The 27,424-nt window shown below is 39.4% G+C and overlaps 1 protein-coding gene across 3 annotated transcripts in view; it reads left to right on the top strand.

Annotated features, from left to right (window-relative positions):
• The window catches only part of LRRC8C (leucine rich repeat containing 8 VRAC subunit C), a 189,307-nt gene that overhangs the window by 11,667 nt on the left and 150,216 nt on the right, over nt 1–27,424 (top strand). The window contains exon 2 of one of the 3 annotated variants that reach the window (XM_049879852.1): nt 7,922–8,149. The exons of the other annotated variants lie outside the window; for them this stretch is intronic. The gene's annotated coding sequence lies outside the window, so the exon portion shown is untranslated. The remainder of the gene's footprint in view (nt 1–7,921; nt 8,150–27,424) is intronic. 3 annotated transcript variants of the gene reach the window in all.

Here is a 27,424-nt window from a genome sequence, read left to right as displayed (position 1 = left end):
AAGGTTGGCAGTTCAAATCCACCAGGCCAGACGCTCCTTGGAAACTCTATGGAGCAGTTCTTCTCTGTCCTATAGGTTTGCTATGAGTCGGAATCGACTCGACAGGCAACAGGTTTTTAGTTTTTATACACCATCATGATTATCAACGATATTAGTATAAATACTGATATTGTTTTCAACTGGTTTTCTACATCTGTGAAAATTTTCTGGGCACAATCCAAACTGGCAGTGTTTCAGTGTTATTATCTATTTCATGTAATTTATGGACCTGAGCTCTTCTATATTTTGTATCTTCTGTTCTACTTGGCATGTTTTATTTTAAAAGCTACGGCAAAATGTATTTATTAACCTTTATAAACTGTCTTGTATCATCAACAAATTCAGTGCTGTATGATGCTGAACCACAACTAGGCCAGGGAATTAACTTTTTTGCAGAGGTTTATATTTTTTTCTTTTTTTAGGCCAGAAATATTTTTATTGCCCTTCTTAGCTTCTCTATTCCAAGACTAGGACCCAAGAAGCATACAATTTATCTCTGTTAGGCTCTGCCTATAGTATTTATAACTGTGGTATCCCTTTTTCTTGAGGACTGTCTATTTTTCCCAAGATTCTTGTACTGCCAGGAAGTTATATTTTTCACTTCTTGCAAAGTTGAGAATCTGTAGGCAATAGAGCAGATACCAGACTGGTATCCTGGGAAGACTTTGTAGGCATTGTTGCCATTTATGAAAAGCAGTTCTAGGACTTTTATAGTGGGATTGTCACACCAAATTAAATGAAATTCATCTCTAAATGTGACAATTTTGGCATGCAAATGTTGTAGATTAGTTTTATTCGATTATGTACTGGTAGGAAGGAGGAGAGATTCTTTTTTTATTATTTTAAATTTTATTGAAAGTTTACAACGCAAATTCAAAAATTTATATACGAATTGTTTTCGGACATTGGTTGCAATCCCTGTGTTATGTCAGCACTCTGCCCCTTTCCATCCTGGGTTCTCCATGTCTATTTGTCCAGGTTTCTTGTCTGGTCCTGCCTTTTCATCTTTGCTTTTGGGCAGGCATTGCCTATTTGGTCTTGTATAGGACAGATTCTTAATGAGCCTGTGCAAATAACTACATTATCAGGAGAAGTAAGGAGTCTCAACATGTAAAGTAATGACTGCCGTTCTGAGTAGTTTTGCATAGACTATGAAAATATATATGTCCTATTTTCTAGAGGATCATCATAGACTCTGTAACAGTAAAAAAGCAATCTATAAATAAGTTTTATTATTTTTAAATGTAGGTAGAGTAGGTAAAGTTTGATTAAATGACCCTTAACAGAAACTAAAGGAGCCCTGGTGGCACAATGGGTAAGCACTTGGATGCTAACTTAAAGGTTGGCAGTTCAAACCCACCAACCGCCCCAGGGGAGAAAGATGTGGCTGTCTGCTTCTGTAAAGATTACAATCTTGGAAATTCTGTGGGGCAGTTCTGCTTCTGTCCTATAGGGTCGCTATGAGTCAGCATCGATTCAACAGCAATAGGTTTTTTTGTTTGTTTTGTTTTAACAGAAGCTAGTTGTGTTTTTCTAAGTTTGCCCCTCTAAGTTTTGATTATTAAAAGGGTTGTCTTTACATTCTCCTGAGGCCACATTAGTTTGTGGTCACAGCTTCTCCTCTGAACATCCCCTACAGGCTATTCCTCAGAGTTTCCACGTTCTCCTTCATGGTGATAGCATACAGGAAACCTAACGAGTTCCAGAATTCTAAAAGGTGTGCTCATGTTGGGTAGTATTCTGAGGGGTATAGTTCCTTAACCCCTAAAACAGGGTTTCTGATGTATGTGGTATGTATATGCATGTGCAGTTTGTATAACATGCCAAAGAGTGGTTCATATTTTGGTGTAGCTGCTGGAATACTCAATAAGCAGAGATGTTTAAGTTAGAAGCCTTTTTTTTTTAATTAATCTTTATTGTGCTTTAAGTGAAAGCTTACAAATCAGACCAATCTGTCATACAAAAATTTACATACACCTTGCTATACTCTCTAATAGCTCTCCCTTTGATGAGATAGCAGTACTTTCATCCACTCTCTCTCCTCGTGTCCATTCGGGTAGCTTCTGGCCCCCTCTGCCCTCTCATCTCCCCTCCAGACAGGAGATGCCAACGTAGTCTCATGTGACCACTTGATCCAAGAAGCTCGTTCTTCACCTGTATCATTTTCCATCCTAAGTTAGAAGCCTTTTAATTACATATTTTTAAGAATACACTTTCCAAAAACACTGATATAATCTGTTAAATCGTAGGTTAGAGATAGCCTAAGAAGGACAAAAGGGGTTTTATCAAATATCTTTGAAAAAATAAAGCATTGATAGTGGAATAGCTTGTATCAGTTAACCCTCCAGCAGATAATGATTGTACAAGCTGAGCAAAATATAAAAACCAAGCATTTGAAGGCAGTAGAAAACAACCAAAAACAAGTAGAAACTGAACAGGAATTGATCCTTGTCTGACCCCTGAAATGATCATGGGCAGGGAAACTCCATGAAGCCTAGCTGAAAATAACAGCTGGAAGGCTAAAAAACCCGAGCAGATATTTTAGCTGCTGCCCACCTTATGGGAGACAAAGTTTGGAGTTTAAGTACAGCCAATAGCCAGCTAAAACTAAAATCAGTATCCTTTAGAAGAATATAACAAAATTCAGAGCCTCCCTAATATACCATCCAGAATGTTTAGTATAAATCGAATTATAAAACACGCAAATAAACAGGAAAATATAATCTATAACCAAGACCGTAGAAATCAACTTCAATATGACCCAAATGTTCAAGTAGAGCCAAACCCGTTGCTGTTGAGTTGATTCTTATTCATAGTGATCCTATAGGACAAAGTAGAACTGCCGCATAGGGTTTCCAAGGAGTAGCTGGTAGATTCGAACTGCTAAACTTTTTGTTAGCAGCCTAAGCTCTTAAATACTTCACCAACAGGGCTCTAGTGATTTTTAAAACTGCTTTTTAAAAAATGTGAGAAGAACTATAATCATAAGTTAATAGATGTAGCATCTCAGCAAAGAAATAGAAACTGTTAAAAAGAACAAAATGGAAATTCCAGAACCGAAAAATCCGTAGTACAAGTGCACTAAACAAGAGGCACAGTGGGCAAATCCCACTTTCGTTGCTAGCTGTGTGGTAAGGATCAGCATGAATCCAATTCCCAAAGTATAGAAATGAATCCAGTCCTCACCTTCTCATTTGTCCATCCTCAGCAACAACTACTCATGTGGCACACTCTCTCTCTAACCATCACCACCCAGAGTCAGGTTAGAGCTAAGTCAGACAGATGCCATCTTTCATACTGGCTATCTGTGCAACATTTCTTGAGCCCTAGCCACCTGTGCATAGACCAAGAGATAGTCGTTGAAACAGAATGAGGGGATACTTGTGTGGTTTAAAATTAGGAAATGTGTGTGTCAGGGTTGTATCCTTTCACCACTCTTATTCATTCTATATGCTGAGCAAATAATCTGAGAAGCTGGATTATAAGAAGAGCCCAGCATTAGGACTGGAGGAAGACTCATTAACAACCTGTGATATGCAAATGACACAACCTTGCTAGCAGAAAGTGAAGAGGGCTTGAAGCACTTCTTGATGAAGATCAAAGACTATAGCCTTGTGTGTGGGTTATACCTCAACCTAAAGAAAACAAAAATCCTCACAACTAGACCAATGAGCGACATTATGATAAATGGAGAAAAAAATTGAAGTTGCCAAAGGTTTCATTTTACTTGAGTCCACAATCAACACCCAGGGAGAAGTCAAGAAATCAAACACCATATTGCATTGGGCAAATCTGCTGCAAATAACCTCTTTAAAGTGTTAAAAAAAAAAAAAAAAGTGATGTCACTTTTAGACTAAGGTGTGCCTTAGTGTTGCAAGTGCACCAAGCCATGGTGTTTTCAATCTCCTCATATGCATACAAAACATAGACAATGAATAAGGAAGACTGAAGAAGAATTTGTGCCTTTGAATTATGGTGTTGGCAAAGCACATTGAATAGTCTATGAACTTCCAGTAGAATGAACAAATCTATCCTAGAAGAAGCACAGCCAGAATGCTCCTAGAAGGGGGGATGGCAAGACTTTGTCTCATATACTTTGGACATGCTATCAGGAGGGATCAGTCCCTGGAGAAGGACATCATGCTTGGTAAAGTACAGGGTCAGCAAAAGAGAGGAAAACCCTCAAGGAGATGGATTGACATAGTAGCTGCAATGATGAGCTCATGCATAGCAACAACTCTGAGGATGGCACCGGACTGGGCAGTGTTTCATTCCATTGTACGCAGGGTCACTTTGAGTCAGAACCGACTCAATGGCACCTAACAACAAGAGTCACCCAGACCCAGATCAGAGCTTAGATGATAAAGGGACACCTTCTTTCAAACTGTCAAATAGCCCCTGTGGGTTAATTGATTTGCTGGAATGATTCACAGAATTCACGGAGAATATAGCATGCCTACAACAGATTTATTATAACTAGAAGGGATACAAATAAAGAGATGCATAGGGTGAGGCCTCGGAAGGGTCACGCCACAGAGCTTCCATGTCCCAAAGAGGGACATGCTACCCTCTTCAGTGCATGGCCACCAATCAGGAAGTTCATCTCGCCTCAGGGTTCAGGGCTCCTATTGCTTTCCCCCCTTCCATGTAGCCATGTGTCTGGCCAGCACCCCCTCATTGGCCTCAGGTGTTGGTCTGGCTAGAAGGAACCAAGAACAAAGGCCAAATTGCCTACTGCAAGGTGATTTCGCACCTTACAGTGAGCTTAACAGTAAATTGGAGATAGCAAAAGAAAGGGGCAGAGAATGTAAGTATAGATCGATAGAAAGTATCCCATCTGAAGATTAGAGAGAAAAACGGATGAAAAAATGCTGACCTGGGGGACAATATCAAGAGCATAACATAATTTCCCAGAAATCCTTGAAAGAGAGAAAAATACCAGAAAACAATTTTAAGAATTAATGACAGAAAATTCCCCAAATTTGGTGTAACGTAAATGTGGTGATCCAAGAAGCACATGAAACCACAAGCAGATAAACACAAGGAAACTATTCCTCAGAAAGGGCCACATAAATCACAGACTACATCAGCCCAAGACCAGAAGAACTAGATGGTGCCTGGCTACAACCAATGACTGCCCTGACAGGGAACACAACAGAGAACCCCTGAGGGAGCAGGAGAGCAGTGGGATAAAATGCAGACCTAAAATCCTCGTAAAAAGGCCAGACTTAAGGGTCTGACTGAGACTAGAAGGACCCGGGAGGTCATGGTCCCCAGACCTTCTGTTAGCCCAAGACTGGAACCATTCCCAAAGCCAACTCTTCAGACAGGGATTGGCCTGGACTATGAGATAGGAAATGATACTGGTGAGGAGTGAGCTTCTTGGCTCAAGTAGACACATGAGATTGTATGGGCAGCTCCTGTCTGGAGGGGAGATGAGAAGGCAGAGAGGGACAGAAGCTGGCTGAATGGACATGGTAATACAGGATAGAGAGAAGGAGTGTGCTGCCTCATTAGGGGGAGAGCAACTAGGAGTATATAGCAAGGCGTATATAAATTTTTGAGAGATTGACTTGATTTCTAAACTTACACTTAAAGCACAATTAAAAAAAAAAAAGAAGAAGAAGAAGAAAAGAAAACTACTCCTGGAGATATCATCATAGTCTAACTGCTAATAACCAAAGATAAAGAGATAACTATGAAAGCAGCCAGAGAAAATAAAGGTACATTACACAAAGAATAACAGCAATATGGATGATGACTGACTTTTTATCAAAAAGAATAGAGGTCAGGACTAATGGACCACAACTACCACAGCCTCCACCAGACGGAGTCCAGTACGACTAGATGGTGCCTGGCTACCACTACTGACTGCCCTGACAGGCATCACAGTAGAGGGTCCCAGAGAGAGGTGGAGAAAAATGTAGAACAAAATTCTGACCCACAAAAAAAGACCAGACTTACCGGTCTGACAGAGATTGGAGAAACCCTGAGAGCATGGCTCCTGGGCACCCTTTCAGCTCAGTAATGAAGTCACTCCTGAGGTTTTCCTTCAGCCAAAGATTAGACAGGTCCATAAAACAAAACGAGGCTAAAGGGGCACAGCAGCCTAGGGACAAGGACTAGAACGCAGGAGGGGACAGGAAAGCTGGTAATAGGGAACCCAAGTTTGAGAAGGGAGAGTGTTAACATGTTGTGGGGTTGGTAAGCAATGTCATAAAACAATATGCGTACTATCTGTTTGAGAAGCTAGTTTGTTCTGTAAACTTTCATCTAAAGTACAATAAAAAGTAAAAAAAAAAAAAACAAAGGTCAGAACAATAGTATTATTGAAATGTTACGGTATATTCTCTGACCACCGTACGATTAAATTAGAAATTAGTAACAATAAGATAATAGAAGAGCCTTAAATATCTGTAAATAAAACAACACACTTCTAAATACCTTCCAAGTCAAAGAAAAAAATTAAGAATACTTCAAAATGAATTATAATAAAATACAACATCAAAACTAGTGGGGAAAAGTTAAAGGGACATACCTAAAGCCAGGTGTATGTAGCTAGATAGAGTGAGCAAGCATTATGTGAATTTATTAAAAAATAGAAAGATTTAAAATAAATTATCTTAGTTTTCAGCCCTGGTGGCGTAGTGGTTAAGTGCTACGGCTGCTAACCAAGAGGTCGGTAGTTTGAATCCGCCAGACACTCCTTGGGAACTCTATCGGGTAGTTCTACTCTGTCCTATAGGGTCGCTATGAGTTGGAATCGACTCGAGGGCAGTGGGTGTTTGGTTTACTTTTCAGCAGAGGAAGCTAGATTGAACTCCAGAAAAGGTAGAAAAAAGAAATAATAAATTCAATAGTGGGATCAATGAAGTGGAAAACAAATGAATGATAGAGAAAATTAAGTAAGCCAAAAGTTGGTTCTTTGAAAAGATTAATGAAGTTAATCTGGCAAAATCCATAAAAATGAGAAAGACAGAGAGAGACAAAGAGAACCCAAATTATCAATATCGAGAATGAAAAAAGGGTGTCACTACAGATCCTATGGACATTAAAAGGATAGCGGGAAATATTATGATAAACTATACGCCAATATATTCAACAGCTTAAATGAAATGGGAAAAAAAAATCTTTGGAAACAACAACTTGTAAAACCTGACAAAGATGAAATAGAAATCTAAATAACCTCTCAAAGAAATTTAATTTAGAGTCAAAAACTTTCCTCCAAGGAAATTGAAGGGGTTTATTCCAGGAAGGCTATGTTAGTTTAACTTTCAATAATCAGTTGCTATAATTCACTGTATAGATGATTAAACAGTTTTCCTCCTTTGTTATCTCAGTAGATGTGGAAAAACCACTTGACAAAAGCCAACATCCATTCATGATAAGGATTGTCATAAATATCATCTGTAAATCTCATAAAGACCTTTTATTTTTAAAGAACCTTTATTTATTTATTTATTAAAAAGTCTTTTTGCCTGAAGATCAGGAAGTATGTAAAGACATAGGCTCTCATCACTTGTATTTAACGTGGTACTGGAGGCTAGCTGGTGCAGTACAGATGAAAAGACATACAAATTGGAAAGGAAAAAGTAAAACTACCTCTTCTTACAGACTTTGTGATTTGAAATCAGGATTCCATATCCTAAGAAATCTATGCAGCAACAACTAAAAATAGCAAGTAGTGTATTAATCTCTAAGTGACACACAGGTATTTTAAATTTACAAATAAAATCTTAGAAGTAAATTTGTTGACAATCACTGTGTCAGTCAGCCCTCATACCCAAACATGAGTATACTTTTACTACTCCTGAGAGGGTGTCTAACAACATGATCCTATTAACATTTTACCTATTAACTTTTTTTTTTTTTAACTTGACAGCTTTCCCCATAATATGAGTGCAATAAACAGAGCAACCTACTGTTGACCTAATTAAGGAAACAAGGAACAAGCCAATTAAAACCACTTATTTCTAGCATCCTTTTGCTTGTGAGTGCCACATCCTGGGTCGTAAGGAGAGGAAGCAAACCTTTGGTGCTACCTGGGAGTGCCACATCCTGGGTCATAAGGAGAGGAAGCAAACCTTTGGTGCTACCTGGGAGCTCTCTAGTGAGTATCAAATATGTTTTGTGTTTAAAAACACCTCCTCCTCTTTTATTGCTCCAAATTTGAGACATGATTTTTTAAAAAAAGCAATACTAAAGTTGTCAGGTAAGAATAGAGAATAAGAGAAAACCATAGCTGTTGGCTGAGTTATTAACTGGTAACAACTATAACAAAAGGTGTATAAGAAAGGTTACAATTTTAACTTCTATAGAAGGCAGGAACCCTTTTATTCTGCTTGTTAGCTTTCAATTATTTATAAATTTGAGAACACCAAAAAGCTGCACGAAAGCATGAAAGTTAATTGGCCCTTCTGAAAGAATGAGTTTGGGTGGGGTGGAAAAAAAAATGATAATCTGAATAGACTATACAATAAGTACATAACTTTACAGCCTTATACTGAGAAAAGATTGCCTCAAAATTTTTTTTTCTGAGTTGTCAGTTTTCTATTTTACATAAACTACTTTAAAAATAGTTTTAATTTATCTCAATATGTGTACTTTTTAATATAAATCACATTGGGTAAACAATTTATTAAACGATGGTGATGACAATATGTAGTGTTGACTTTTAGTTTTTAAGATAAAATTTTATAAAGCATGTTATAAACCAATATGATTATACTCTCATTATTTGGATGTCATGAAGAACAAAACAAGTATAGACATGAACATGTAGGTTAAATCTATTGTATGATAATAAGTATTTTGCTAATGATTAGTCATTAATTACCTAATTTTAACATTAGTCCCACAGGAACTGGACAAATGGATACAGGGAACCTGGGGCGGAAAGGGGGAGAATGCTGTCACATTGTGGGGACTGCAACCAATGTCACAAAATATTATATGTTGAAATTTTTGAACGAGAAATAAACTTGAACTGTGAACTTTCACCTAAAGCACGTTAAAATTTGAAAAAAGAATAATTTTAAAAATATGTATATATATATTAGTTGTCCCAGGCCTTCAGATTAATTATCTTGCAACTATAATTGCATTGTCCCTTAAAAATAATGTAATCTGTTCATATTAAAAATTTATCAGATCTTTGACAACCATTTAGAATGGGAAGGAAAAAGCAGATTGTGTAAATCAAGGACAAAGATAATTCTGTACAGATTAAGTGTGGTCAAATATTGCCATAACTATGCTAAGAAAAGATTTAATAAACTTACCAGAGGAGTGTGACATTCCATAGTTTCGCATTATTGCAACATTACCTCAAGTTTACAACAGTCATTGAAGAAACAAAGACACTGATTACAATTCAGTACTGTTGAGCACATCTGCAAAATTTAAAGTTTTTACTATATACAAGTAGTCCCCGACTTACGATGGGGTTCCATTCTGACGACTCTGTCCTAAGTTTCTGACGTAAGTCAAGTATCTCATTTTTTTTTTAATTTTAGTTTTCATCATCAGTACCTTTATAAATCATAACATTGAACATCTGTGAGTGACCATCTGAGAATGATAACATCAGCACATATGCGTTGCAGAACTGTATGTAGTATGTATTGCTAATGGAAAGGTGTACCAAAAAAAGAAGGATGGTCTTAAGTACGGTTGGTTGTAATTCCAATACATTGTTATTTGGGAACTTCCTGTATAATGATCAGCTGTCTAACCTATCAGTTATAAGGAAGTTAATAATTTCTAATTGATTAGGCATTCTATCAAGAGAACAGATTCAAGTCTTGTGTGAACTGAAACTTTTTTTTCTTCCTTTTAATAGCTTTATTGAGATATAATGTACATACCATAAAGTTCTGGTGGCATAGTGCTTAAGAGCTACAGCTGCTAACCAAAAGGTCAGCAGGTCAGATCCACCAGGTGCTCTCTGGAAACCCTATGGAGCAGTTCTACTCTGTCCTATAGGGTTATAGGGTCACTGTGAGTCAGAATCGACTCGACGGCAATGGGTTTTAAGTTCGTTTGTTTAAAGTGTATAATTCAGTGGTTTTTAATATACTTACAGTTGTACAGCCATCACCCTAATTTAATTTTAGAACACTTTCATCACCCTTAAAAAAAAAAAACCTTGTACCCATTAGCTGCCATTCCCTATTGCCCACCCTATCTTTCAACCCCGTTCTTTCCCTACAGAAGACTATAAAGAACTGCTTGTAGACACAGACAAACGTACAGAAAACCTTTGAACCGATTCCTACATACAGTTTTAACTGTTAGACAAATGCAAATATACATATGCAATGAGTTGATAACTAGTAACAACTATAACAAGAGGAATATAAGAAGGGTTACAATTTTAATTTCTCTAGAGTTATATCATAGAAGTTGGGACAATTTTTCTTTTACAAGGCAGTACAGGTATATTTTAAAAAGTATGCACTGGAGTGCATTAAAAGAAAAGTAGACTCTAGGAATCTTATGACACCACACTAACTCTTATTAAATAGCTTGTTTAATTTAGGGCTGCATAACTAAATAACGAAAAAAAAAAAAAAAAACCCATTGCCATCGAGTTGATTCTGACTCATAATGACCCTACAGGACAGAGTAGAATTGCTCCATAGGGTTTCCAAGGAGCAGCTGGTGGATTCAAACTGCTGACCTTTTGGTTAGCAGCCAAGCTCTTAACTGCTGCACCACCAACATAACTAAATAGGAAGATTAAAAGCTTGGAAATGAGTCAGAAGACCATCACTAAGACCACAGCATCTATGTGGAAAAAATGAAAGAAATTAGGGCATTTCAGCTAAAAGGAAGTTTAGAGGAAATTTAACAATGACCTCTAAAGTATTGCAGTACAGTGAATTACTTTGCATGGCCCTTCTAGCCATGCATGGTTTTGTGACGCCCACAAAATGATTCAGTGGAACTATATAAATAAGGTGTTTATAGCCCACCCAGGGAATTGGTCAGCCTGCTAATAATGCAAATAAAGTGTTTGGAACCCTGTGGGGGTGGGCCCATGCAAATAAGGTTATGGAACTCTAAACAAGGGGATTGGCTAGTTTTGCCACTAAGCTCAAAAGTGAGCCAATCCCAGAGAAGAGGGGGGAACTTCACTACCACCAAGAAGAAGAGATGGGAGCAGAGCACATCCTTTCAACTCAGGGTCCTTGTGCTGAGAACCTCCTAGACCCAGGAGACAGAGAGAGAGCAGTAACACCGGAGATGATGCAAGACGGTGAGAAATGGCTGCAGAGAAATGGAGGCAGCAGAACCAAGAGACTGGCACAAGATAGTAAGGGGGGCTTCCTGGCCCACAGAGCAAGGCAGTTACATTGGGTATGCTGACCCATGGAGCAAGAGCACGTTCTGGAAGGAAGCTTCCTAATGGAGTGGGGTACCTCCAGGCGCTGTTGGCAGAGCCAGGCTTACCAACCCACAAAGCTAGACAGCTGAGCACCTTTGGGCAGGAAGATCCTGGTGGAGTAAGGTGTCCCCGGCACTTACTGACGGAGCTAAAAAACTTGTAACACTTCCTAGAGCAGGGCAGAGGGCCAGAGAGAGGCCTGCCTGCAGGCATGGCTGAGAAGAGGCTGTCCTGATCGAAGAACTCTATCCTAAGTTGTTTCTGATTCTGAATTGTAACTTGTTACTTCCCTAATAAGCCCCGTAACTGTGAGTATGGTCCGAGTTCTGTATGGCTGTTGCAACGAATTATCAAATGCAGCAGAGGAATAGAGAGTATCTGTGGGGCGGGGGGTGGGGGGGGACTGCTAGTGTTGTCAAAATTGGAAAAAAGGTTGGAGGGAGGAGGTATGTCTGATCTCCACTTCATAGGAATCAGCTTTGGGTTGATGCTAATGGTCATTCTCTTTCCCCTTTTGAAGTTAGATAAGGAGGACCTCTGATGCCCCCACCACACCACCATTTTTACAGGTGTGACGTGATCTCTAACTGAATATGAAGAGTGGTTTTAAATCTCTTCTGAAAAAGTAAAAGTTTAACCTGTGGCTTAATGATTTCAATGGTTAAAAAGAAGACTTCAGACATCAAGTCATCAGTTTTCCACAAATTTTCATAGGATAGAGTTGGAGCTCTCTGCCATGGGTTTTGGCTAGTCTTGCCTGAAGGTTTGTCCAAATAACCTGTTGATATGAGCAATGTGTTTTTAATTTAAGCCATGCTGAGTACCAGGCACCAGATCTGCTAGCCTTTGAGATTATTAAAATACAGCCACAATCCCTGGGGCCTTACTCTGTAACAGAGGGACTAGGGTAAACAAATACGCCTGGCGGCTTGGGCTATAGTAATAGAGGTAATGAGCTGGTCAGATGCAATTCTGACTCATATTGACCCTGTAGGACACAGAGTAGAATTGCCCTCCAGGGTTTCCAAAGCCGCAAGAAGCCCAGCCAGAATGCTCCTTAGATGTGGGGATGATGAGACATCATCTTGCTTACTTTGGATTTCCTACCAGGAGGTTCCAATCCCTGGAGAAGGACATCATGCTTGGTAAAATAGTGTGCCAGCAAAAAGGAAGACCCTCGGCAAGATGGATTGACATAGTGGTTGCAAAAATGGGCTCAAACATAGCAACGATTGTGAGGATGGCACAGGACTGGGCAATGTTTCGTTCTGCTGTACATAAAGTCGCTATGAGTTCGAAACTTTGCTACTGGATGGCATCTAAAAACAATCTACAAAAGTAGACTGCCACATCTTTCTCCCAGGGGAGGCTGGTGGGTTCAAACCACTGACCTTTTGGTTACCAGCCAAGCACTTAGCCGCTGCGCCATCAGGGCTACTTGGTCAGATGCTAGATACATTTTAACGATTGAGCCAATGGGCTTTGCTGGTGCAACAGACCTGGGTGTGAGAGGAATAAGTAAAAATTGACTCCAAAATTTTGAACCAGCGGAACTGTAAGAATGGACTACCTGTTTTTGGAAATGTGGATGATTGTTGGAATAGCAGGTTTGGGAGTGAAATGAATTCGGTTTTGGATTTACTAATTTTGAAATTTCTACTAAATATCTAATTGCAGACGTCAATTAGGCAGCTGAATATTTAAGTCTAGAATTCAGGGGAGAGACTTTTTTTTTCTTCTTTTTTTAACCATTTATTTTTATTTTTATTATACTTTAGTTGAAGGTTTGTAGAACAAACTAGCTTCTCAAACAGTATACATATTGTTTTACGATGTTGGTTAACAGCCCCACGACATGTCGACACTCTCCCTTCTTGACCTTGGGGACCTGTTACCAGCTTTTCTGTCCCCTCCTGCCTTCCAGTCCTTGCCCCTGGGCTGTTGTGCCCCTTCGGACTTGTTTTGTTTTATGGGCTTGTCCAATCTTTGGCTGAAGGGTGAACCTCAGGAGTGACTTCATTACTGAGCTGGAAGGGTGCCCAGGGCCCATATTCTTGGGGTTTCTCCAGTCCCTGTCAGACCAGTAAGTCTAGTCTTTTTTTGTGAATTAGAATTTTGTTCTACATTTTTTTTCCAGCTCTATCTGGGACCCCTCTATTGTGATGCCTGTCAGGGCAGTCAGTAGTGGTAGCCAGGCACCATCTAGTTGTACTGGACTTAGTCTGGTGGAGGCTGTGGTAGTTGTGGTCCATGAGTCCTTTGGACTAACCTTCCCCTTGTGTCTTTGGTTTGCTTCATTCTCCCTTGCTGAGGGACGAGTTTTTTTTTTTTTTTTTTTTTACTGCTTTCATGTCCTTCAACAGTTTCTTAAGAAAAGCAAATTTTCTGAGTCCTTCAATGCCTGAAATATGTTCTTTATTTCATTCTCAAATTTGAATGTTAGCTTGGCTTGCTACTGAATTATAAATTGACAACTACTTTTCACTAAGAATTTTAAAGGTTTTTTTTCCCACCATTTTTTCTGAAAAGGATGATGCTGTTCTGATTTTTGTGTTTTTGGTATGTGACCTCTCACCCCCTTTGCTGGACACTTTGGTCAGCCTTTTTAATATTGCGTATCACACCTTATGAACCCTGGTGGTGCAGTGGTTAAGTGCTCGGATGCTGACCAAATGGTCGGCAGTTCGAACCCACCAGTTACTCCTCCAGAGAAAGATACAGCAGTCTGCTTCCATAAAGATTACAGCCTTGAAAACTATGAGACAGTTCTGCTCTGTCCTGTAGGGTTGCTATGAGTCAGAATTACCCCGATGGCAATGGATTTATCATACCCTGCAGTCTGGGAAATTTTCTTACATTATTTCCTTGATAATTTCTCCACTCATATTTTCTTTTCTCTGTTTAGAAAATTTATGTTTTTCAGGTATTGGATCTTAAATCTGTATATGCATATTCTTTTTCTTCCCCATTTGCCTTTTTGTTCTACTTTCAGATAAATTTCCTCAACATTATAATCTAACCCTTACGTTGATTTGTTATTTTTAATTACCAAGCTTTTTCTGATGTATTTATTTTCTGTACACGGTATCTTGTTGTTTCTAAGATTATTAATTATAGTTTTTTGTTTTTTTTTTTTTAGTACGTCTTCCACTGCTCTCTGCTTTGTCTGTTTCCGTTTTTGGTTTTTCTGTATGTTCATTTGTTCCTTCAGTTGTGTGTTTGTCTTGTTTGTTATCTCTCTTTTAGGGTGGAGGCATTCCCCAAATATCTGATGATCTTTAACCCATTAGAAAGCTATGTGGGAGCTCTGTGTGAATTATGAAACTTGACACGATAGGTGATCAGGTGGTGGGCTGCCTTTTTGTTGGATGACTTCCACTTGAATGTCATTGTTAAAGATTATAGTATCTATCATCTCATTGCTTTCCAAGACCATACCTAATTCATCTTTATCCCCCATGCAACCCAAAAGCATACATATCAGCCTTGTAAGCGGTGCCATCTCCACATCAGTGGGTCTAACCACCTGCTAAGGTGTGCGGTGGGTGTGGGCCCTTGTTCTTAAGAAACTGCCCAGTTGACCTTATCATTGCGGGCTTTACCTTTTTGAGGCTCCAGAGGTGCTAGCTGCTGAGTAAGCCCCCGGATTTACCTAGTCGGAGGGAGAATTGAGCAAATTTGCACACCTGGGTGCTGTGGATTTCTAGATATCCAATTCAATAAGTGGGGCAGGTTGGTATATTTCCATGTATCCACGCAACAAGGACAGGTAACACAGGAAGTCAGAGATGGTTGTTCTGGAGAAGCCACCTAACTTTAAGCAAGGGGAAAAAATTACAAAATGTTTCAAAGAGGAAAAACGAGAATTAATTTTAAGCTCTTTCCATGAACATTAAATGCCTATTTGGCTGCTGTTCATCTTCGTATCAGCACAGACATAGGGTAACATACAATAAATGGAGCTTTTCAGAATCCTGAAGCTTCCCAGCAGCTTCAGGAGGGAAGCCTGTTAATATTAGTAAAATAATGAGGTTGGTAATTGTCACATTTATTGCAGCCACTGTTCTAAGTATTTTTGCATAATTTTGAGGCATTAAATAACCTACCCAACGTCACCACCTAGTAGTCACAGAGCTAGAATTGAAACCTAGGTCATTCTGGCTGTAAAGCCTACATTGTGAAAAAAAACATTGTAACCACTGCATTATACTGCACGAAGGGTAAGTAGAGATGACTTATTTTTGTTTTTTATATTAATATGGCTGCTTTTGACTAAACTTAAAGTTCTCGAATGCAGATGTTAGATATAGTAATATATACGTACAAGGTAATAACAGAAGTATCTTTTAAATTAGTTTTACTGTTGGCATATATTGTTTTGGACTAAGGACTTCGTCTCACACTGTAAGTGCAAAACAATTGTAATCATTTCACAGAAAAGAAAAATAGTCTGGACAAATTACCTTAAGTTATGTATAAAAATTATATTCATAATGATGTTAGTGTCTTAAGTTGGAGCAACCCCATCCTTTATGAATGGTCTGCCTGACTTTGGTTGTGAACCCAGTATAAGTAGTGGCCGCTGTGGTTCAGAAGATGCTTAGTACGATGACAGTCTGTTTCTGGAAAATTTGCAGGAGGGCCTCTTCTTTTTTTAAAAAATTTTTTATTGTGCTTTAAGTGAACGTTTACAAGTCAAGTCAGTCTCTCATATAAAAATTTATATACACCTTGCTATATACTCCTAATTGCTCTCACCCTAATAAGACAGTCTGCTCCTTCCCTCCACTCTCTCTTTTCGTGTACATTCCGCCAGCTTCTAACCTCCTCTGCCCTCTCATCTCCCCTCCAGGTAGGAGATGCCAACATAATCTCAAGTGTCTACTTGATCGAAGAAAGGAGGACCTCTTCTTAATAGAAAGAACATTTTTTTTTTAAGACCCAAACTGGGGCCATACACGAAGAACCACAGCACATTAGAACATTTTATAGCAAAATCTGAAATGTTTTAGGTGAAGCAATGAGGTATGTTATTCATGTTAAACAGCAGACATGGATTTACAGAGAATCTCAGGAATGTAAGCATAAGACTGGAAGCATCTTTATATTTCCTCATCTGTACTGAGATTTTTTTTTTTAACTGAAATAGACCATGCTTTCCAAAAGCCCGCCTTGAACCACATCCAAATAAGAGCAGAATAGGTTCCTTATATGAGAAAACCAGAAATCTTGAAAACAGTGGTTTTCCTTGATACCCTTTGGCCACACTACTGTTTGGTTTACTAGCATTTCTGGTAATGGAATTGCTTGCGTCTCAGAATTAGTTTGCTTAGAAATTTTATGTTTCTGCCAGGCCTCTTCCTGTTGACATATTAAGCTGAATCAGAGTTACTCATGTGACATCATAAGCAGTGTAAGTATAGCATTTGAAAACAGTCTAAGGCCTTGATATATAAATTAATGTATTTGGCTGTGTTTGCTTGGATACCTTGGAATGAAGCCTGTTTTAAAATATAGTTGTTGCTGGAATGGAATCTGAAAAAGAGTTAGAAAATTCTTAACCTCCATACAGTTTTAAAATAGTTATTCCCATCTGTCACTGTCTCATCCTCAAACTAAGGCATGTTATTTAGTGGGGATGAGGCAATTGGTAGAATCACTACATTTTAAAAACAGGCAGCCATGTCCTCATTTTTAAAAAGATTATACCTAAGCACCATCACTATTTTTACATTAGAATCACCTATCAACAAGATTAAAGAAATCCTCATTCTCTTTCCACAACTAAGCTGTTGATATAAAAAGTGAGCAAGTATATCATTATCTTTCATACTAAGCGATAAACTTTAAAATGTTTATTAAAAATATGTACGTATATCAAAAACAAAACCAAACCTGTTGCTGTTGAGTTGATTCCAACTCATAGTGACCCAAAGGACAGAGTAGAACTGCCCCATAGAGTTTCCAAGGAGCATATAGTATGCTGAAATGGGCAATTTTTTCCAACAGAATTGTACATGTAGAAATGGTTGAATTGGTATATGTTTTGCTGTGTATATTCTCAACAATAAAATTAAAAAAAAGGAATTCTCAAAAGTCAACAGTAGGGCAGGTAAACTAGATGAATGAAAACGAAACAGCCAGAAAGGAAATAATGAGAATGCTCACACGTTGTGAAGAATGTAGCCAATGTTACTGAACAATTTGTGTAGAAATTGTTGAATGGGAAACTAAACACAATAAAATATTATTTTTTAAAAAAGATTACAGCCAAGAAAACCCTATGGGACAGTTCTGCTCTGTCACATGGGGTTGCTTTGAGTAGGAATCAACTAGATGGCCCCCAACAACAAAGTCTCAATTGCTCAAGAGCTTAGGGATGTTTGGAGATTAAGATAATACAGTAAAACCTGTGAAAGAAGGAACCCGTGCTAAGGCAGAAACCTGTCAGAGAAGGAAAACTCAAATATTGTCCACTAAAATGAGTGGTAGAAAAATGGTAAGACGGCACCCTGTCAAAAGCAGAAAACTTGGGAGACTTGCAGAAACAAGGCAGTCCCAGCGAGTTCCAGCTTTCAGAGGTTTCACGGTACATGCTTAGAGAAGTGCCTGACACCTCCTAAGCACGTAAGCATTAGCTACTACGGTGATGGAGGTGGGGTTTTCCTCTATACATAAGGAGATCTTTGCTAAGATCAATCATCACTGTCATTCTAAAATAAAACTCCCCCAAAACCCACTGCTGTTAATTCCGACTCATAGTGACCCTATACCAAAAAATAAAACCAAACCCATTGCCGTTGAGTCAACTGACTCATAGTAGCCCTGTAGGATAGAACAGAACTGCCCCATAGGATTTCCAAGGCTGTAGATCCTTTCAGATGCAGGGTACCACATCTTTCTCCCGAGGAGTGTCTGGAGTGTTTGAACTGCTGACCTTTCGGTTAGCAGCCCAGTCCTTTAACCACCACCAGGGCTTCTTTAAAGTAAAACACCTATCAAATAAAAATGGACCCCATCAGAACCACAGTTCTGATGTTCAAAGCAACATCTGCATGCAGAAGAATGTTTGGAGGTAAATCACTGCGATACACGTGGAGCTCCCTGTCAAGTAAAACCATTACTGCCCAGACAGCTAGGTCAGGGGAGGGGCACAGGGCTCCGAGAGCCAAAAGGAGCAACAAAGAGTCTCCCCTTACAGAATGTGCAGTGTGGGCAGGGAGATAGATGAGAGTATAAATAACCCAGGGGAGTGAAGGAGCGAACAGAGCAGGTAGGGAAAGTGTTGATCTTGGACTGCATATGAAAATAACCACAGGCTTCCAAAATAGGACACTGCAGTTAATGTCATCCTAGCAGCATGCTCTTCCCATGAGAGGGTGGGCCAAGGGCTGTGTAGCTTGTCACACCTGATCTAGTGATTAGGGTGGGCTGGGACCCAGGGTAGATATTAACCACGGGTATGATAAACCAAAAAGCAAATCCATTGCTGTCGAGTCGATTTCGACTCATAGCAACCGTATAAGACGGAGTAGAACTGCCTCATAGGGTTTCCAAGGAGCGCCTGGTGAATTCAAACTGTCGGCCTTTTGGTTAGCAGACATAGCTCTTAACTGCTAATGCTAAGGGCATATGATATGATGTTTAGTATAAATTCATAGAGTTGTGTCTCATTTTAAAGTAAGTGAACCCTGCCTTTTGTAGGCCCAGAAAAAGCTCTGGTTTTTTCTTTAGATTTCATTTGGTATTGTAGGTGTACTTTTTATCACAAGAAGAGGAAGCAAGATGTTTTTATGGGAGTAGGTCTTAACTTCAGTTGCATGTTGGAATCTCCTTGGAACCTTTTTAAAAAACCCTTGTGCCTGGATCCCACCCAGGGATTCTGATGTAATTGGACCCAGGCATCAGTATGTTTAAAGCCCTCTAGGTGATTTTGTGGCAGCCAAGGTTGAGAGCCACTGCTCTAGCCTACACTGAGTTTTATGTCCCTCCAGGGGTCCTACAAAATTTTAGGAGACTGGCTAAGGCCAATTTATAGGTTCTGCAATTGGCAGTTTCTAATGTAATACCAATCCGTGTATTTCCCATCCAGAAGCACATGGCACTCTCTGCTGGCTCAGTGAGAGAAATTGGCTGCTGAAGGAGTAGCCACCTTAGGCTCCCAGCAGGGCAGCAGCAGACTTTCTCATCTCGTACCTGCCTTCGGACAGCATATGTCTAATCAAAACCTGACTTACTATCCTATTTTTCTCATCCCCATGGCATGACCAACCCACAGGTTGCAGTTTGAAGCCTGTTGTTGTATACTAAGTTGAAGCATTTTGTATCTGGTACCTTAGTCTGTCCGTGTGCTTCCAGGCTCTCGACTCACCAGTTAGCCCCATTTATTCCTTTGCTTATCTCAATTTATATAACTTTTCCACATAGGTTCTGTTTCCTCCTACTTTACTCATTCATCTAACAAGTATCTATTGAATGGCAAATATAGGCACCCTCCTAGACTTTAGGGACAAAAAAAAAGCAGTGTTGAAAACAGGCAAAAATCCCTGCCTGCGCAAAAATCTCATTTAAGTGGGAAGAGACAGAAAAGAAACACAGAAGTAACTAAAATGTATAGTATGTTCAAAGGTGGTAAGTGCTTTGGAGAAAAATAAGAGAGGGCAGGAGGAAAGGGAATGTCGGGGTGGTGGTGAGGGAGGGGTTGTGATATTAAATTCAGTATTATCCAAGCTAGAGGATGGTGAAGGCTTGGGCCAGAGTGGTAGTGACAGCTCGTGAAAGTGGTTGAAATCTGGATAAGTTTCAGCAAGACCTGAAGAAGATGAGAGATTGAGCCGGGCAGATACCAGGGAGAGAAGAATTCCCAGCAAAGAGTACAGTAAACGCAGAGGTCCTGAGGCAGGAGTGAACCTGGAATGTTTAAGAAATGGCAAGAAGAGCCAGTGTGGTTACAGCAAAGTGAGAGTGCAGGAGAGGCTATGAGATAGGGAGGTGTGTTTTAGGGTGGCAGGGGGGCAGATTGCATAAGGCCTTGTAGGACATTTTGTAAAAATGTTGAGTTTTTCCCCACATGAGGTGGAGAATTTTTGGGGCATTTTGACCAGAGAAAAAACCCACTATTTTTTTTTTTTTTAATAATTTTTATTGAGCTTTAAGTGAACGTTTACAAATCAAGTCAGTCTGTCACATATAAGCTTATATACACCTTACTCCATACTCCCACTTACTCTCCCCCTAATGAGTCAGCCCTTCCGGTCTCTCCTTTCGTAACAATTTTGCCAGTTTCTAACCCTCTCTACCCTCCCATCTCCCCTCCAGACAGGAGATGCCAACACAGTCTCAAATGTCCACCTGATATAATTAGCTCACTCTTCATCAACATCTCTCTCCAACCCTTTGTCCACTCCCTTCCATGTCTGATGAGTTGTCTTCGGGAATGGTTCCTGTCCTGGGGCAACACAAGGTTTGGGGACCACGACCGCCAGGATTCCTCTAGTCTCAGTCGGACCATTAAGTCTGGTATTTTTATGAGAATTTGGGGTCTGCATCCCACTGATCTCCTGCTCCCTCAGGGGTTCTCTATTGTGCTCCCTGCCAGGGCAGTCATCAGTCGTGGCCGGACACCATCTAGTTCTTCTGGTCTCAGGATGATGTAAGTCTGTGGTTCATGTGGCCCTTTCTGTCTCTTGGGCTCATAGTTGTCGTGTGACCTTGGTGTTCTTCATTCTCCTTTGATCCAGGTGGGTTGAGACCAATTGATGCATCTTAGATGGCCGCTTGTTAGCATTTAAGACCCCAGATGCCACATTTCAAAGTAGGATGCAGAATGTTTTCATAATAGTATTATTTTGCCAATTGACTTAGAAGTCCCCTTAAGCCATAGTCCCCAAACCCCCGCCCTTGCTTTGCTGACCTTTGAAGCATTCAGTTTATCCCGGAAACTTCTTTGCTTTTGGTCCAGTCCATTTGAGCTGACCTTCTGTGTATTGAGTATTGTCCTTCCCTTCACCTAAAGTAGTTCTTATCTACTAACTAATCAGTAAAAAACCCTCTCCCTCCCTCCCTCCCTCCCTCCCCCCTTCGTAACCACAAAAGTATGTGTTCTTCTCAGTTTATACTATTTCTCAAGATCTTATAATAGTGGTCTTATACAATATTTGTCCTTTTGCCTCTGACTAATTTCGCTCAGCATAATGCCTTCCAGGTTCCTCCATGTTATGAAATGTTTCACAGATTCGTCACTGTTCTTTATCGGTGCGTAGTATTCCATTGTGTGAATATACCACAATTTATTTACCCATTCATCCGTTGATGGACACCTTGGTTGCTTCCAGCTTTTTGCTATTGTAAACAGTGCTGCAATAAACATGGGTGTACATATATCTGTTTGTGTGAAGGCTCTTATTTCTCTAGGGTATATTCCGAGGAGTGGGATTTCTGGGTTGTATGGTAGTTCTATTTCTAACTGTTTAAGATAACGCCAGATAGATTTCCAAAGTGGTTGTACCATTTTACATTCCCACCAGCAGTGTATAAGAGTTCCAATCTCTCCGCAGCCTCTCCAACATTTATTATTTTGTGTTTTTTGGATTAATGCCAGCCTTATCGGAGTAAGATGGAATCTCATCGTGGTTTTAATTTGCATTTCTCTAATGGCTAATGATCGAGAGCATTTTCTCATGTATCTGTTAGCTGCCTGAATATCTTCTTTAGTGAAGTGTGTGTTCATATCCTTTGCCCACTTCTTGATTGGGTTGTTTGTCTTTTTGTGGTTGAGTTTTGACAGAATCATGTAGATTTTAGAGATCAGGCGCTGGTCGGAGATGTCATAGCTGAAAATTCTTTCCCAGTCTGTAGGTGGTCTTTTTACTGTTTTGGTGAAGTCTTTAGATGAGCATAGGTGTGTGATTTTTAGGAGCTCCCAGTTATCTGGTTTCTCTTTGTCATTTTTGGTAATGTTTTGTATTCTGTTTATGCCTTGTATTAGGGCTCCTAAGGTTGTCCCTATTTTTTCTTCCACGATCTTTATCATTTTAGTCTTTATGTCTAGGTCTTTGATCCACTTGGAGTTAGTTTTTGTGCATGGTGTGAGGTATGGGTCCTGTTTCATTTTTTTGGCAATGGATATCCAGTTATGCCAGCACCATTTGTTCAAAAGACTATCTTTTCCCCAATTAACTGACACTGGGCCTTTGTCAAATATCAGCTGCTCATATGTGGATGGATTTATATCTGGGTTCTCAATTCTGTTCCACTGGTCTATGTGTCTGTTGCTGTACCAGTACCAGGCTGTTTTGACTACTGTGGCTGTATAATAGGTTCTGAAATCAGGTAGAGTGAGGCCTCCCACTTTCTTCTTCTTTTTCAGTAATGCTTTTTTTACTTATCCGAGGCTTCTTTCCCTTCCATATGAAGTTGGTGATTTGTTTCTCTATCACCTTAAAAAATGACATTGGAATTTGGATCGGAAGTGCATTGTATGTATAGATGGCTTTTGGTAGAATAGACATTTTTGCTATGTTAAGTCTTCCTATCCATGAGCAAGGTATGTTTTTCCACTTAAGTATGTCCTTTTGAATTTCTTGTAGTACAGCTTTGTAGTTTTCTTTGTATATGTCTTTTACATCCTTGGTAAGATTTATTCCTAAGTATTTTATCTTCTTGGGGGCTACTGTGAATGGTATTGATTTGATGATTTCCTCTTCGATGTTCTTTTTGTTGATGTAGAGGAATCCAAGTGATTTTTGTATGTTTATCTTATAACCTGAGACTCTGCCAAACTCTTCTATTAGTTTCAGTAGTTTTCTGGAGGATCCGTTGGGGTTTTCTGTGTATAAGATCATGTCATCTGCAAATAGAGATAATTTTACTTCCTCTTTACCAATCCGGATGCCCTTTATTTCTTTGTCTAGCCTAATTGCTCTGGCTAGGACTTCTAGCACAATGTTAAATAAGAGTGAAAACCCACTATTTTTATAGAATCATTCTGGCTGCTGGGTTGAGACTGATCTGTAGAGGTCAGTGTGTTAGAAGCAGGGAGAGCAGATAGGAAGATATTATTATAATAATGTATTTGAGAGACAAGAATGGCTTAGAACAGGATAGTAGTAATGGAGATGGTGAGAAATCGTTGGAATCTGGATATATTTTTGAAGGCAGAATGTGTTGCCCTTAAATAAGTGTCTATATAATATTTTTGCACGTTTCTTTTAAAAAAATAGAGCCCCAAACTTCCAGGCTAGTGTATCCAACATCGTGGGGTGTATAATGCTAGTATACCAATGCAGGTATACAGCCTAGTATATCCAGCAGTTTACTGAGCCCCTCCACTTAGACATTTAAGAGACGTCTCAGATTTAACATGTCTGTAACCAAACTCCTCATCCCCTCACCTCCTCAAACCTCCTCTTTCTATAGCACCCCTCCCCTCTTGCATTAGCAAATGGCAACTCCATCCTTTCAGTTTGTCAAGTTAGAAATTTTGAAGTCATCTTGACTTTTCTCTCTTATATCCACATCAGACTCATCAGACATATCGTGATGCAGGCTGCCACATCTCTCTCCCAAGGAGCGGCTGGAGTGTAATAACTAGAGACAGGAAACTGGGAGATTTGTGATGAGGAAATGGAGGTAAAGGAGAAAACAGAGAAGTAGTTGGGCAGTAGTTGATGAGATGAAGAAGCTCAGGGAACTTGAGACACAGAACTCAGGCTGATGTGAAACCATGTCATAATTCAGAATCTCATAAAGGAGCTAAAACTTGAGACCAGCCCACTATGTCTGCATATGTCTTAGCATCAAGAGTGAGTGAGTTGGCCAAACTAAGGCTTTAGTCCCATCGATTGGGAAGAGGCTTTAGGTTCCTGTGGAGATGTTTTTCCTAAAGTTCATCTAAAGTATTTTCTGTTCCTCTGAAAACACTATGGGAGCTGGATGAGGAGGCCTGAAATATAAATAAAAAAGGCAGTGAACATTTGAACCAGTCATAGGGAAATTAATCCTCTTTGTGGACATATCTGCAATAAAGCAAAACATTTTGCTGAAACCTCAGAGAAGGGAGATCCTGAGCATGTTGTAGGGGCAAGAAATGATTAATAGTTAAATATCTTGACCAAATTAATTTGAACAAGAACAATGAAAAGGAAGTCAGCAGTCACTGTCTTTCTATTTTAATTCAGTATAAGTTTCCCAAGATTGAAGTTCTCAGTACAGAAGGTTCTTGCTGTTTTACTGCACTGAGTTCCTGGAAATTACATCCAGATTCCCCTAAAAGAGACAGGAAGGGTGTAAAAATTAGGGATTATATTCTCCACGCAAGAATTTAGCATCAAATGAAAAATAGATATAATCAAGAGTGTAACATAAAAGCGTTTCTGTGGCTCTAGTAAAATTCCATTTTTAGCTATTTATGATAGAAGAGTAAGTTCCATACCAGATATTCTTTCATGGGCAGAAGCTGAGTCCTTTTTTTTATAACCTTTAGAATGACCTTTCCTCATGCTGGGTTTCTCTTTCAATAACAGATTTGCTAGAATATGCAAATCACAAATATGATTGCCCTGAATACAGTCCTCAGATAACTAACTCCCCAAGGAGATGTTTTTGCCAATGGATGCCAAGTCTGAATTTCATGTAAAAGAAGTTGTTAGAGACTAACGTGATTTCCTTCATGAAGGGGAATGAGCTTGGGTGTTAGAATCTGACAGACCAGAGTTGGAATTTTTGCTGTGCGATTTACTGGCCTCCTAACCTTGGATAATTATTTAATCTCTCTTTGCACATTTCCTCTTCTGGAGAGCCAAGATAATACCTACCTTGTAGGTTTAATGTGGCAGTTGAAGGATAACTTGTTTCATGCCTGACCCTTAGTAGGCACAATGACATTAAATGTCAGTTGTTATACCTTTTCTTTCCCGTATACAAAAACGATTCTTTCAAAATTTGCTTCTTCTGTTTTTATTAAGGATTTTTTTTTTTTTTTTAGTGTGGTACCTCAAATTAGGACTGAAGGCTCCAAACACTAAGGAATTCCTATTCTTAATAGTAAACTCCATGTCACACTACCAAATGTGATTCCCATCACTGTTGTTAATAGGTATCATATATTGAGTGCTAATTTCCTACCTAGTACTGCAATCAGTGTTCACCACAGATTACCTATTACAGACTTTCCAACAGCCCTGTGGAGGGAGATGCTATCCTTTTTCTCATTTTAAAGATGAGAAAACAGAAGGATTAATTACCTGCTCATGGTCACCCAACTTATAATTGGCAGAGCCAGGATTCAGACCCAGGTACCTTGGCTTCAGTGCCATGCTCCCAACACCGTAATAAAACCTGCTGCCCTCAAGTTGGTTCCCACTCACAGCAACCCTATAGGACAGAGTGGAACTCCCCCATAGGATTTCCAAGGGTGTAACCTTTATGGAAGCAGACTGCCACATCTTTCCTCTGTGGAGCAGCTGGTGGGTTAGAACTGCCGACCTTTTGGTTAGCAGCCTAGTGCTTCAACCTAATACAATGGTCTATTCTTGAGAAGAGCCACTTTTTGCCTTAGTAACCAGGGACATATTTCTTTTAAAATGTGGGGATTAAGCATGAAAAAAATGTAACGTAGATTTGTTTGTTTTTTTTCCTTTTGACCTTTCCTGTAACCAGAGCTCTAGAATGAGTAGAGAAGATTCTGTGCCATTTGAGGAAAAATGGGTGGGTGAAATAAATAAATAAAGCTTAACTTTTAAAATTACTTAATATTACATATTATTGAAGAAAGTCTCATTTGATTCCTGAATACTATGTGACTCAAAAAAAAGAGAAAGGTACAAAAACTAACTCCAAGTGGATCAAAGACCTAGACATAAAGACTAAAACGATAAAGATCATGGAAGAAAAAATTGGGACAACCCTAGGCGCCCTAATACAAGGTATAAACAGAATACAAAACATTACCAAAAATGATGAAGAGAAACTCGATAACTGGGAGCTCCTAAAAATCAAACACCTATGCTCATCTAAAGACTTCTCCAAAAGAGTAAAAAGACCACCTACAGATTGGGAAAGAATTTTCAGCTATGACATCTCCGACCAGCGCCTGATCTCTAAAATCTACATGATTCTGTCAAAACTCAACCACAAAAAGACAAACAACCCAATCAAGAAGTGGGCAAAGGATATGAACACACACTTCACTAAAGAAGATATTCAGGCAGCCAACAGATACATGAGAAAATGCTCTCGATCATTAGCCATTAGAGAAATGCAAATTAAAACTACGATGAGATTTCATCTCACACCAGCAAAGCTGGCATTAATCCAAAAAACACAAAATAATAAATGTTGGAGAGGCTGTGGAGAGATTGGAACTCTTACACACTGCTGGTGGGAATGTAAAATGGTACAACCACTTTGGAAATCTATCTGGCGTTATCTTAAACAGTTAGAAATAGAACTACCATACAACCCAGAAATCCCACTCCTCGGAATATACCCTAGAGATACAAGAGCCTTCATACAAACAGATATATGCACACCCATGTTTATTGCAGCTCTGTTTACAATAGCAAAAAGTTGGAAGCAACCAAGGTGTCCATCAACGGATGAATGGGTAAATAAATTGTGGTATATTCACACAATGGAATACTACGCATCGATAAAGAACAGTGACGAATCTCTGAAACATCTCATAACATGGAGGAACCTGGAAGGCATTATGCTGAGTGAAATGAGTCAGAGGCAAAAGGACAAATATTGTATAAGACCACTATTATAAAATCTTGAGAAATAGTAAACCTGAGAAGAACACATACTTGTGTGGTTACGAGAGGGGGAAGGAGGGAGGGTGGGAGAGGGTTTTTTATTGATTAATCAGTAGATAAGAACTGCTTTAGGTGAAGGGAAAGACAACACTCAATACATGGAAGGTCAGCTCAATTGGACTGGACCAAAAGCAAAGAAGTTTCTGGGATAAAAAGAATGCTTCAAAGGTCAGCGGAGCAA

The sequence above is a fragment of the Elephas maximus genome, chromosome 3 (genome assembly GCF_024166365.1).
Source record: "Elephas maximus indicus isolate mEleMax1 chromosome 3, mEleMax1 primary haplotype, whole genome shotgun sequence".
NCBI lineage: Eukaryota > Metazoa > Chordata > Mammalia > Proboscidea > Elephantidae > Elephas > Elephas maximus.
Note: the sequence above shows the minus strand (reverse complement) of the source record. Positions and strands in the feature narration are given on the sequence as shown.